Consider the following 15,051-nt stretch of genomic DNA (forward strand, 5'->3'; position numbering starts at 1 on the left):
TGTCACACGTTCCACCACATCGTGACTACTCAAGTACTATATTTAGTGCTCCCACGCTAAAACTTGTAACATTGTCACTCTTTTTTTAAGGTTCGTGATCAAGACACTTATTCTTTATATTCGTATTTTTTTTCTACGTCAACTACTCGTAGAAGTGTTAGGTTCCTAAATCCTAACTAATTAAATTTATAACATGTAGTCGCTCTTAATTTAAAGGTTCTTTTTTAGTCTTTTACAGTATCTTTTTTAAGTTGAGGAATCAAAAATTAATCAATCGCTAATCTAAACTATATGTATAAAGTGATATTCAAATTTTCAACACTTAGCTTAATCAAATTGACTAAGGAACTAACTACTAAACCAAACAAAATTTATTACTTTAAAGGTTAATTATTGTTCGGAGATTCACTCTAAGCTTTTTAGTGTTTTTTTTTTAATTGATCCTTTTATAAGACATTTTAAAAACTTGAACAGTGCTATAGAATTAGTATAATTTATTTTTGCTGAACAGCTGGTCAATAATATTTAAAAGTATGATACTAAGAATACTAAGATACTGAATTATAAATATTAGACTATTGACTAAAAATATTAATCAAAATAAATTAAAATTGATGGCGTTAAGCTTTTCACATTTTTTTTGTGATATTTTACGAACGTTAGATCTCAATGAAAGCATCACTATCATAAACTTAGGCCTAAGGAGGAGCCTAACCCAAATTAAAGACTAATTAGTAATTGCCTTATTTTGTGAAAAAACCGCTACCCTAGACTTAAAACTGCAATGTATTTAGGTAGTATGGCTCTCAAATGCGGCGGCGTTTGCTTAATAATAATAAATCTTGTGATAACGACCCATATTTTCTCCTCTTATGCAAGTTTTTAGTTTTTACCCTAATGCATTAAATCCTAATTTGGAGGCAGTGACGGACCCAGAAAATTTTAAGAGTGGGGGCAAAAAAATATATATACTAAAATAAATTTTGTTAAATATTATTAATTATATAGAGATATAAAAATTAAAGAGTTAGTGAACACTTTCATTCTTAAAATACTATTCATTATATATAATTTATAAAAAAATATTTTTTATTTCTAAAACTTGAACTTAAAATATTTTAATTAAATTATAAATACCTTATTATCCTAACTAATTTTTTATACACATTTAATAATAAAAGACTAAATTAATTAGTATATTAGCGCTTAATGATACACTAATATTTATAATTTGAAACTAGAATTATATATAAATACTAAAAAAATTAAATCTGTATACGAAAAGTATGTTTATATAAAATAACAGAAACATAATTCACAATTTTTTCTTTCTTTCTTTTTAAAATAATTAAATTTGTTATATTTTTTAATTTAATTTTGATATAATGTTAGATGAAAGATTTTATACATCTGTTTAATTATGTATTGTAATTAAAATATTTTTCTATTACTATTTCTAAAAATAAAAAATTTATTCTAAATTAGTAAATTAATCAATTTATTTTAAAATTTTATACGCAGTATAGGTACATATAATAGAACAAAAGATAAAAAATAAGCAATAAAAATGAATAAATCGAAAATAAAATAAAATATATAAAGTCACGAAGAAAATAAAATATTAGATTAATACCTAAACTACACTTGTTTGAATTAAAATTTGCAATTGAAAATATCAAAAAGAGAAACAATTAAATTGAAAGATACATAGGGTCATGGAGAACTATATAAAAAACATAAAAAATTTAAAATTTATTTTTTGATGAAGAGAAGATGACCACTAGATAAGGAATAGAAAAAAAAGTTGAAAATATAAAAATAAAAAGAGGGTTTAAGGGAATAAAGGAGTGACGACACAAGAATTAAATTTGACTAGGTTAAATAATAATTAAAATGATAGAGAAATAAAAAAAGTGAATTTGAAACTTTAGCTAATTGAGTTTAATTTATTTATAGTGGGGTCATTTAAAATTTGAAGTGGGGGCATATTATATATAACTATATTTAAAAAAAAAAAAAATAAAACACTGTGGGGGCAAATGCCCCCTCTTCTTTACTACTGGGTCCGTCCCTGTTTGGAGGAAATACGGTATTTCATATTAATTGTCCTAATAACTAATTATCACAATCTGAGGTAACTTATAAGCATGTAATAGAGTATATGGTATATAATTAAGAATTAAGAATAGTTTTCGTATGTTAAAGTGGCTTGTGGTCGTTCCTTCTGATGAAGAAGCATGCATTGTGTATCTAGTTATGTTCCTTTTTTTTGTTACCACAAGGTGTATGTATGTATTGTATGATAGTTCACGGATTGGAGATAGGGACCAATAAATGCCGCAAATGCATGAGTTGGTTCACTATGTGGTGGCCTATTGTCCCCCGATGACCATAAAAGTGGGTGCTTGCCTGCTTTCACTATTTCAATTTTGTTATTCGTGTTCAACAATTTTTCAATACACCAAAATATTGTTTCGCTAATTGCTTGAATCGTCTATTCACTATTTGACGTTAAATACAAGATTTCTGTACACACAAAAAAAAACAGATCAAAACCATTATTTTATATCTTCATAAAAAATTTAATGTATTTGAAAAATTCTTCTATCTAGATATATTATTTTTTTAAAATATTATTTGTATATAAATATATGTATAATTTAATTTATTTTTAATATATATTTTATATTAATAATTAATTTTAATAATTAACTTTAGTATATATTTAATACGGTTATTATTTTTTTAATAATTTAAAAAAAAAAACGTATTTAAAGAGGAAGGAAGTACATACAATAATTAATTCTAATCGGATTGGTATGCGGCCACGGATATTAATAAAGGTGATATTTTGCGAAAGTAAATTTCAGTATTTTGAATACAAATACTACTTTTTAATTAGGTGGTAGTTCTTACTTATGTGGCTACCTAAGAATAAGATCTACTTCAGCGGTTTGGGTTTGGTTGGTCTTTTCCATTGTAACGTATGGTAGTTACCTAATAAGAATTATGACATCGATGATATAGGATTGTTTTGGAAACATTAGTCCTATTAATTAATGAACTTGAAGATGCCCTTTATTGTAAACCATAATGAGTATGATTAACTAAGTTTTCAACTTGTTGGGGGGTACGTGAGATGCACGCACGTAGCAAAGTGACCATTGTCATTAACGTTTAAGTCGATAACATTTTGAAATGCATATTCGTGGTTGGTTCCGATTGTTACAAGTTACTAAGTTAGATCGCCAAATGTATCTAAATTCTAACTAGTTCTTGTAAAGGTCTAAAGCACTACTATCGGGTGTGGCAATGGTAAAATCCATTTTAGCCTCGGCTCAGTTACGTTGCATCGTACACAGTGTCAGTCATAACTCTTTTTTCATATTTTTTTAGTGAAAAATATAGAGAAATTAATCTTTAGGAAAACATATTCTAACTAAATTATCCCTTTTTCTTATGTTATGTAAATTAATTTTTATGCATTATCAATGTAATTTTATATATGGATCTAATTATATAACGTCACATCAGTAAAATAATTATTTCTTTTATTTTGATTACGTGAATAATTATCTAAAAAAAATAAATATAATTAAGAGAGTAAGAGACTACATAAAATTATTTATATGGTCATTGTATCAAAACTAAATTTATTATAAAAAAATGTCATTATTCTATTTCTTGAAAGTTTGACTTAGTGGAAACTATTATATTTAAATTATTTATATATAGGTATGTAAATAGACCTTACAAACAGAGTTGCTGTGGTGTAGTGGTTATCACGTCAGTCTTACACACTAAAGGTCCCCAGTTCGATCCTGGGCAGCAACAATGTTAATATTTTTGGTTGTTCAATGCAACGCACTTAAAAAGTTCAATTAAGCCAAGAAAAAACCTGACGTTTTAAGGGTAAATAGTTAAATTAATTTTTTTTAAAAGATTTTTTTAATTAAATTTGTCTTTTAAAGATCTGTCATTTTTATTGTTAATGATGTCAAAGTTTATTGATATAACACGTTAAGTGATATATCACAATACACACCTAGTAATTTGAATTGGCAGCTAACATGATAAATTTATGAAATTAAATTAAATCAATTCTAAATTAAGAGATTTTAATGCCAATAGGGTATTAAAACTCCAATGTGTGTGTTGTAGTATCACTTTTAACATGTCACTTTAATAATTTTGATGCTATCAACAAAATAAATGATAGAAGGACTAATGCAATTAATTTTAAATATTTAAAAAATGAATTTAATTAAAAAAAATCTTTTAATCTTTTAAAAACAAATTTGATCATTTATCCTAAAACTCATCAAACATAGTCCACGTTTTTGTTCATGAATATCAGGCCAATACTGAAGAGTGAAGACAGCAATATACTAGTACTTTAGATTAAACATTGTCATAAAAGGTGAATAGAAATTCAGGGAAAGACAAGGGTAATGTTCACAAGATGAAATTGTTTTTTTTTTTTTATTCTAATGTTAGTGTCTCTATCTTTTTTGTATTAAACGGGTAGATCCCTATTTTCAATGGGCCTTGGGCTAATGATAAGATAAATCATCAATTCCGTCCCATTGATTTTGCTTGTAAGTTTCTTTAATATTTTTGTGTTTACTGATTTGTTTGCATTCCTACATAAGCTTGAGGAAGTGTTTCCTTATCTATTGTTGGCAATGTGGCATTACAACAACTGAATGTTTATGGCCTAGTTCATAAAAAGCCGACGCTAAGTTTTTCTTTGTTACCATCAAATATTATTGTTAGAGACACTGTACTTTTGAGTTGTATGTATGGTAGGTGCAGTGGCGGAACTTGAAACAAAATTTTGGGGGGTCAGATAGAAAATAATTGTCAAAATATTTTTGTTATGAATCTTATTTAAGATAAGTTCGTCTAATCTCATTTTTCTGATTTGGGTGATATTGTTAAATTTAAAGCCGTTTTTCAAGATTTCGGTCCCAAAAGTTAAGGTTAAAGTCATCAGATGTAACTTTTTGAACTTTTGAAGGTTATATCTCACTTTCTTCCTAATTCATTAAAGTAAAAGAACTATCTACAGGTGTTGATATTGTAAAAGTTATATGTTCTTCTTCTTAAATATTAGCCTTCCTCTTAAAAAATGTATCAATTCTTTGATTTTTTATTATTATTATTATATATAAAAATTTGAATATATATCCTGTGAAATATGTAAAGAAGAAGTTAGAAGGACAAATATTAAAATTTATAATATTTATTGAATTTTTTTTATCAATTTATACAAATACAATAATATTAATACTTATTGAATATTCTATTATTTTTTATCATATAAAAAATTAAATTAAATAAATAGTAAAATATAAAATAATGTTAAATTAAATAAATAAAAAATATCTAATTTTTTATATTTAAACTTAAAGATAGAGAGAGTGTTGTTTATTGAACTTATTAGATACTTTAAGTCATAGTAAAGTATTTAAGTCAATTGAACTATTTTTTATTTTTTAAAAAAGTACTACTAAATTTTTTATAAAAAATTTGGGGGGCATGACCCCTTGTCTGAACTAAGCTCCGCCACTGTGTAGATGGTCCCTTTCGCTGTGATGTTTGTGGTTTCCGAAGAAATAAAGTCAAAATGAAGGGAATTGAGGTTTCATTTAAATAAATGGGTGCCTCAAGTATATAGTAGAATTTATAGCTACCTACTTTCTTGTTTGTAAAGAGAAAGCACAAGCTCGACTCAGATTCAGACTATTATATATGATGTTGTATGTTTAATTAATTCAACTGTTGATTTACTTTGTTATGTTTCCTACTGCGGTGATTACTCAAACCCAAATTCTTCTGAAAGTTTTCTTGATCATGCTTAATGGGCTGTCCCATCTTATCCTATCCTATAACATCATATAACATAACTTAAAAAGAGGGTTTCTTAAGTAGTGGAAATCCTAGATGGCTTCCTCTTGGTACATTCAATATATTTCTCATGTTATTTACTTTGTAATCATCCAATCAACTCATACACACATCACAGTTTACACAACATTATATGAACAGATAACATTAGGAGTTATCATTCATGGCACCATATATAAGGAGTTATCATTCATGAAACCTTACATGACATCATAATATTATAATATTTTTATATTTGTGTTTATCTTTTTGTCTATACATACTAGATTTGTATTGAGACAAAGATTCATCTTCATTTTCAAGACGTTCTTAGAGTGTCCGTCCTTTAAAATTTTTTCAAATTTTAATTTGGTGAATACTATAGTACCTAAGACATCGTATCTAACTTACTAAAAAAGATAAAAAAATAATATTTAATAAAATTTAAATATTTTACTTTTATTTTATATATTCCTTAAATTTTATATATTTAATAAATTTTAAATATTTAATAACTTATAAATTTTAAATATTTTATAGATTAGTAATAATTTGCGATGATGACTTGTGTATATTCCTTATTATTTGATTTGATGTATATGTTCTAATTTTAATAGGATTTAAAATTTTGATGCAGAAAATTCAGAATCGCACTGTTGTCGGGATTCTATTTGCCATTCGCCAAAAGATCTTGATCTCTTTTTTTGTAATCTTCAATTTGCATTTAATATACAAAATCAAATGAGATTTTTAAGTGATACAACACATGAACTATTCATTTTTTCTTTTTCTCTTCTAAAATTGGATTAATTTTTTTTCCACGGTCCATTCCAGAAAATTGTGGAACAAATTATGGAATACCAACAACATTTCAGCTTTGTTGCTTTCAAATGAAACTTTGAAAATTCTATGTTTATGTTATCTCTACTGCATGATTATGTTTTTCGTTCTGTGCTTAATATTGCGTACATCTTAGTTTAAATTAATGTTACTACAATAAAATATAAAATAGGAGAAAAATTATTAATAGAATACAACTTGAGCAGTCAATGACTTCATAATCTCTGTATATTCACACTTTTCAGCCTCATCTACAGCTATTGTCGTGAGTTCCTTCAATTGTTGTGATGTTTATTGGGTTCAGCCTCTAAATTTTTCGTCTTAAGAGTAAGTTCTTCAACCTAGCCATTATATTTGATTGAATCGGATGCGTGTAAAAAAAAATATGAACATTTATACCATTATTTTAATGGATCAATGAAAGAATGATTAAGTAGAAGGGATTGCATCTTAAAATATTTTGTATGGTTTTATGGATTGGCTATGGAGATTGGGTGGTACATGTTCAACCGTATTATTGTCTGTTCTGATATGGTATTATTAAAATATATTTTGGTTAATGTTTTTATTTTTATATTTTAGAAGATTTTTCATTATTTAGAATTCCCTATCGATCAATTGCATAAGAATAATAAGATATGGGTCTAACTTTGAGGTAAGTGATTAAGAACTTTGATGCCTTAGAATGAACTTATAAACACCCTCTCTGTTTTTTTCCTTCTTTGGTACGGTGTATGAATAAACTTAATGTTTGATTTGTTGTTTCCAATTAATTTTTCTTTGAATTTAAGTTTAGAATTTGAAGTTTATGAAGGTAATTATTTGCTTAATCAAATTAGCTTAATGTTGTGAATTATTTATTATATTCCATTTTAAGAGTTAATTTTTTTAAATTTAATAATGTTCTTATAAAAGTGCAACCATAAATATTTTTTATTTAGAAATTTTTCAGAACCTAAGTTGATTAGGTATAATTTTAAAATTTATTTAATAATATATAATTTTTAGACATTTTTATTTTTTTACGATTTTTTTATATATTTTTTTTTATTGTTAGGTTACAAACTCGATCAAAAACGAAGAGAAAAAACGCAAAACAAATCCTACATTCCAGTCATATCTCCTTCGACATTGCTATTAAAGATAATGATCAAGAATAAGACATCACTACTAATATAAAAAATGTCTGAAATAAAAGAAAATCACACCTAATATAAAGTCTAACACCAAATTAAAAAAAAAGTTCTTCCATTAAATACTAAGACTACAATAACTCTTGCTAAGTTGTTTCTACCTTTTATTGTATTATTCCGTCTCCAATACTGTATATAAGGCCACATCTCTATAATCATTGCCATAGTTACACACGTATATTTTTTTGGTAATTATGCAGCTTCTCATTAGCACCACAAGATTTTATTATTCTCGTTCTATGTATTGAATTTTTTTTTTAATTGTTGATGAATTTAAACTCCTTGTGTGAAGCATATTAAATTTTTATATTATTAAAACTTTAATTTGTAAAAAAAAAATTTACTTTATTTCTTTTAAAAATTCAGCCTTCAATAGTTATCATCACTTTATCTTTTAGCCTATCTCACCAAGAGTGCATCATTGATTTATGAATTACTTATGAATATTTCTAAACTTATTCTTAAATATTTTTAATCTTCTACAAATTTGTTCACAACTTTAATTTATAATTATCTTATAATATATTTATTATAATTGAGTAACAATTTTAATCTTAATTTATATACTCTTGTAATTTTTTTAAAAATAAAATTATATAACTTATAACTTACTATTAATTGGTTTTATTAAATTTACCGATGCACGGGTGCTTTTCTAGTTAACTCGATAACCCATTTAAACTTAGCCATATCTGACAATATATATATATATATATATATATATATATATTGGACCAATGAGATTACTCTTATAAAAATATATCGTGATAGGGTTGGCTAATGCACTAGTACTAATGACTTATCACCAAAAAACAAAATGCACTAATGACTAATGAGATTATTAAAAAGCACATTTTGGACTATATATATATTGGATTCGGAATCGCGTGTATATAACACACTCCCATTTTTGTTGTTTTTTTTTTTTAATTGTTTGCTTGTGTACTATTAAATTATTAAAAAAATTAATGTATGACAAATTTTTAATAATCAAAATAAGTGTTAGTTTAGAGATACATTGACGATACATTGCTATATAAAAGATAAAAAATAAATTTTAAAAAAAAATAAGTGTTAAGAAAAATAAAATACTTTCATTAAATTTTAAAGATACATCTTTTTAAAAAAATTATTTTTTTTTAAATTGACGATACATTGCTATATAAAAGATATTTTTTTTAAGTTAATCCAAACTGACTCTAAAAACACTAAAAAAATAAAAAATTATCTTTTAAAAAAGTTATAACTTATACTTTTAAAAAGATTTTTTTATTTAAAAAAATATTTTTTACATAATAAATAAAAAATATTTTTATATTATTATGTTTAAATATAATTAATAAATAAAAAACTTTTAATATAAAATATACAAACATAGAATTAATTTTATCTTTTTAAAAAAACTCAAAAAAAATTCACCCAAACAATTCTTAGAACATGGACTTCTACTCAAGGAAAGTCAAATTATCACATTGTGCAGAAGAATAGGCTACATCCTACGGCTAAAGGATTTTGTGTGTTTTAATTTTTGTGGACAGTTCTATTATATATCTAAATTTTTTTGGCAAATAAGTTTAATTAAGTTAGTTTAAATTAAACAAAAATCATTTTTATTACGCTATGTGTACACATGCATGCTTCATTAACATAAATATATTTTTTTTTGTCTTTGTGTTTATTCTTCTTTTTAAAGTTTTTTCTCATTCTTCTTCGCATTTCTCCTTTTTTATCGCGTGTTTTTTTTCTATCGTCGTTCTTTTATTGCTGCTGTTGTTGCTGCATTTTTTTTTCTTCTTAATAATTTTGCAGCATTGATTATTTTTCTTTTTTTATTTTATTCCTCTTAAGAGAATAAAACAAGAAGAATTAGAATAAAATGAAATAAAAAGAAAACGATGATGAAAAAGATGAAGAAAAAACAGTAGAATATGAAGAGAAAGAAGATGAAGAGTTTTGAATTATGTAAAATTTATCAGAATAAAAATACACCGAAATTTCCTAATAAATACACATAAATTTCTTAGTTTTTACACCAAAATTATGCCACAAAAGTACAAAAATGTCTTCTTTAATGCTGCATTTTTTCTTCTTCTTTTTTCCTTATTTCTTTCTTTTTTTTAGTTGAATGAATGTAGGTTCACCAGCTTCCTAGTAATTTTACAGCATTATGTGTTTCTTCTTTTTTATTTATTTATTTTTTATTTTTATTCTTGTTAATAGAGTAAAAGAATAAGAAAGTTGAGAAGGTAAAACAAGAAGAAAAAGATGAATAAGAAAAAAAAAGATAATGATGAAAAAGAAGAAGAAGAAGAAGCAGAAGATAAGGAGGAAGAAGAGAAAGAGTTTTAAATTATGAAGAACTTATCAGAATAAAAAATTTCTTTTTTTTACACTAAAACTTTGATACAAAAGCACAAAAATCTCTTCTTTAATACTGTATTTTTTTTTTGTTTTTCCTTATTTCTTTCTTTCTTTTAGTTGAATGAATGTAGGTTTATCCTCATCTTATTAATTTTGTAGCATTATATATTTTTTTATTTTTTTTTTTGTTTGTATTCTTGTTAAGAGAGTAAAATAAGAAGAAACTTGAGAAGGTAAAACAAAAAGAAAAAGATGAATAAGAAAAAAAGAAGAAGATGATGATGAAAAAAAAGAAGAAGCAACAGAAGATGTGGAGGAAGAAGAGGAAGAGTTTTGAATTATACAGAATTTATCAAAATAAAAATACACCAAAATTTCTTAACAAATACACATAAATTTTTTAGTTTTTACACCTAAATTTTGCTATAAAAGCACAAATATGTCTTTTTAATGCTGTATTTTTTTCTTTTTTATTTATTTATTTCTTTCTTTTAGTTAAATAAATGTAGATTCATTATTTTTATTCTTGTTAAGAGAGTAAAATAAGAACAAACTTGGGAAGGTAAAATAAGAAAGAAAAGATGAAATAAAAAAAATAATGATGATGATGATGAAAAATAAGAAGAAGAATCAGTTGCAAGACTTAGAGTAATTTATCATGGCCTAACGCAAGTAGCTATGGAATGATTAACACTTTACTACTACGATATCTCATTAGCAAGTTAATGTGTAGGAATAATCGGATAAATTGTGTGCTTTTTAGTCGGATTGTAGATAATATTCTCCCTCACTTTGAAGAAGGAAGGGTTGGGTCCCTCGTCGTTGTGCGTGCTGAGTTTTGAATTATGCAGAACTTATTCGAATAAAAAATACCAAAATTTCTTAACAAATACATATAAATTTCTTGGTTTTTACACCGAAATTATTTAATGATTACGACACACAAACTCAGTTCAAAAATAAGCACACAAACAAGACTGAATCATAAACAAAAACACATCCAAATTAATTTTGGATCAGACAACATCGTTAATATGACAAAAATTCAACGATAACGATAATAATAACGACGATATAACGATAAAGAAGATGACGATAACGATGATGATGATATAACGATAATGAAGATGATGATGGAGAAGGAGAATAAGAAAAACGAATGAAAAGAAAAAATTAAATGAAAAAGAAAAGAGGAGGAGGAGAAGGTAGTCATGGTGGTGGCGACGATGACAACGAAAAAAAAAAAGAGAAAAAAGAATGAGAAGAAAATAGCAACTGAGATGTTAGTAAGAAGAAGAAGAAGAAGAAGAGAAAAAGAAGGAGAAGGAGAAAGAGAATGAGGAGAAGAAGAAGGAGAAGGCATGTGATTTGAAAAGCAGTTATAACAACTTGGTTTGACTTGGTTAAGTATTTTGCTTGAACGTAGAGCTTTATTCTTTGGGATTTTTTATTTTACTCTGAAGTTTTCTTTAGATGAGGTGGTAGCGGATGAAAGGTGAGGAACAAAGAAGCTTCTTAAGACGGAAAGAGACAAAGTAGGAAGGGGATGGAAGCACGGAGGAGATGTGGAAGGAGACGGCAGAAATTATTAGAAGAATAGCAAAAAAAGGTTTCGGTGAATTTAGAGGGATAGAACCAAGAGATAAGGAGTTCTGGTGATGGAATACGAGTGTATAAAAAAAGATAAAGACAAAAAGGGAATGCTTTAAAAAGTGGTATTTGTGCCGCAATGCAAATAATTGAAAAAAATATAAGGCGGCTAAGAAAAAGGCAAAAGTGATTGTAAGTGAAGAAAGAACAAAAGCATATGAGGGTCTCTACCAGTCTTTAGGCACGAAGGAAGGAGAAAAATGTATATATTGAATCGCAGAGAGTCGTGAAAGAAGAACAAGAGACTTGAATCAGGTTAAGTGCATAAATGATAAAGACAGAAAGGTTTTGGCTCAAGATAAGAAAATCAATGAAAGGTGGAAGAGCTATTTCTATGAGTTATTTAATGAAGGACAAAAGACTCTTCCGAGTCTTAGTCGGTTATGCGCGAAAGAAGAAGATAAAAACTTCGACTACTATCAAAGGGTTCGAGACTTCGAGGTAAAAGAGGTTCTAAAGTGGATAAAAAATGGCAGGACAGTAGATCCTGATAATATTCCGATTGAATTTTGGAAGGGCCTTGAAGAGAAAGACATCAGTTGGTTAACTAAAATTTTGTAATGAAATTTTAAGGCCAAAGAAGATGCCAGTTGAGTGGAAAAATAACACCTTGGTACCTATTTACAAGAATAAGGGGGATATACAGAATTGCAAAAACTATAGAGGGATCAAACTCATGAGCCATACCATGAAGTTATGGGGAATGGTGATAGAACAGAGACTGAGACAAGAGATACAAGTAACAGAGAACCAATTTGATTTTATGCCAGACAGATTCATCACTGAAGTTACATACCTGTTAAGAAGGCTAATAGAGAGGTATTGTAGTAATAAAAGGGATCTATATATGGTGTTTATTGTTTTAGAAAAAGCGTACGATAGGGTGTCAAGAGAGGTCTTATGGAAAGTTTTGGAAAGAAAGAGAGTAAGGATCGCATATATTCGTGCAATTAAAGATATGTATGATGATGCTACAACTAGTGTAAAGACTCAATGTGATGTGACAGAAGAATTTTCTGTTGGTATAGGATTACACCAGAGATCATCCTTAAGTCCATACCTTTTCACATTAGTTTTGGAAGTACTCATAGAGCATATCCAAGAGTCTGTGCCATGGTGCATGCTTTTTGCCGATGATATCGTCCTTATGGGAGAGTTAAGGGAAGACCTAAATAAGAAGTTTAATTTATGGAGAGAAGCTCTAGAAGTGTATATGGTTTGCACATAAGTAGTAGCAAGACGAAATATATGGAATGTAAGTTCGACTGCCGAAGGAAAAACCCTAATATAGAGGTGAAGATTAGAGAAAACATCCTACAAAAAGTTAAAAATTTTAAATATCTTGGGTGCGTCATACAGGATGTAAATCATAAGATTCAAGCAGGTTGGTCAAAAATGGCGGAGTGCGTCTGGTTTTATATATATGTAACAAAAAAGTACCTTTAAAATTTAAAGGTAAATTATATCGCACTGCTATCAAACCGACTATGCTTTATGATAGAGAGTGTTGGACGGCCAAAAGGGAGCACGAATATAAGTTAAGCGTGGCAGAGATGAAGATTTTGAGATGGATGGGTGGTCATACGCGATTGGATAGAATAAGGAACAAAAATATAATAGAGAGAGTTGGAGTAGTACCTATTATGAAAAAGATGGTAGAATCGTGTCTCAAGTTGTTTGGACATGTGAGAAAAAGACCGACAGAGCAACCAATTAGAAGGGTGGATGAGATGGAAGATGGATAAGAGGTAGAAGGCAGAAGAAGACTTAGAAAGACCACATGAGATGGTCAAACGAGATTTATATGTAAACAGTCTCTCTGTAAACATGATACATGATAGAGTTCAATGGTGTCATTTGATTTATGTAGTCAACTCTATTTAGTGGAGCAAAACTTTGTTATTGTTGTTGTTTGTTTTAATTTTGAATATATTTTTCTTTTCAAACAAGGAATTAAGAAAATGCAGGTCAATTTAAAAATCTACGTCTCCATGTTCGTTGATTTTGTGTTTAAAGCTTCACTTTTATTTATCCGACTTACTTTTTTTGTTGGAAAAAAAAAAGAATATTATATATATATATATATATTGTAAAGAAATTGTGGAGCTATCAATCAATATCATAGAAAAATAGAGATGACAATTCCTTTCAACAACTAATTATTCAAGGGACGACAAGAAAATTACCGGAATATTTATTACATAAACCCTACTTAATTACCAATAGGACTATGCATACTTATAGCATGGAGAAGATAGAGATTAAAGATGAGATGACAAAATGTTGACCACGTTATCAAATTATAATTAAGTTCTAAACTTAATTAACCATTGTAGGCTGAGTCACATGATGTACTAATAATCATGCCACATTTGATGTTATAGATTTTCCAAGGCAAATTAAAACAAGTACGAGTTGTTCAAGTGAATTGATTTATTCACTTGTCCATTTATATATTGAGGATTAAATTCTGTTTTGTATATATAATAATTTATTGTTTAATGATAAAATTTTTAAATAAAATTTATAGTAGATTAATCTTTTGCTAATCAAATTAAGAAATATTATAGAAAATAAAAAAATTAAAACCAACATCGCTCATAGATTGACTACACAAACTTTACCTTTGGCAAAAGAATGTCTTAATTATAAGTTATAACTATTATTATATCGAAAATGTTTGATAACTAAAGAAAATTAGCCAAAAACAGTCATAACTTGCCTTATTTAGCATTTATTAATTGTTGCGACAATTATAAATACTAAATAAGACAAGTTCTAGCTGTATTTTTTGTCTACCTAACATTACCCTATTTTAAATTTATAACTTAAATTATAAATATTAAATTTTAAATTACAAATCTAAACCTTAAAATTGACTAATATAATTAACTAAAAATGAATTTTTTACACTTTCTCGGTGCATATAATGAAGATGTTGCTAAAAATATGGAATGCACAAAAGTTTACTGAGTGAAATATAACTAACATATTCTTAAACTTAAGATGATGTAAAATTAAATTTAAGCATCCTTTGTCGACCTAGTAGTAATATAAGAGGGGACGCTTCAATAAAGACGTCTAAAACGTCTTTTTTTAAAGATGTTTTTTAATAATT

The 15,051-nt window shown here is 26.8% G+C and overlaps 1 non-coding gene across 1 annotated transcript; it reads left to right on the top strand.

Moving 5' to 3' along the window:
* The first annotated feature begins 3,761 nt into the window (after positions 1 to 3,761).
* On the top strand, positions 3,762 to 3,834 carry TRNAV-UAC (transfer RNA valine (anticodon UAC)). Its single transcript has one exon. It is a non-coding gene; the product is annotated as a tRNA-Val (tRNA).
* The last annotated feature ends 11,217 nt before the right edge of the window (positions 3,835 to 15,051 follow it).

Source organism: Arachis hypogaea, chromosome 18 (assembly GCF_003086295.3).
Source record: "Arachis hypogaea cultivar Tifrunner chromosome 18, arahy.Tifrunner.gnm2.J5K5, whole genome shotgun sequence".
NCBI classification, from domain to species: Eukaryota; Viridiplantae; Streptophyta; class Magnoliopsida; order Fabales; family Fabaceae; genus Arachis; species Arachis hypogaea.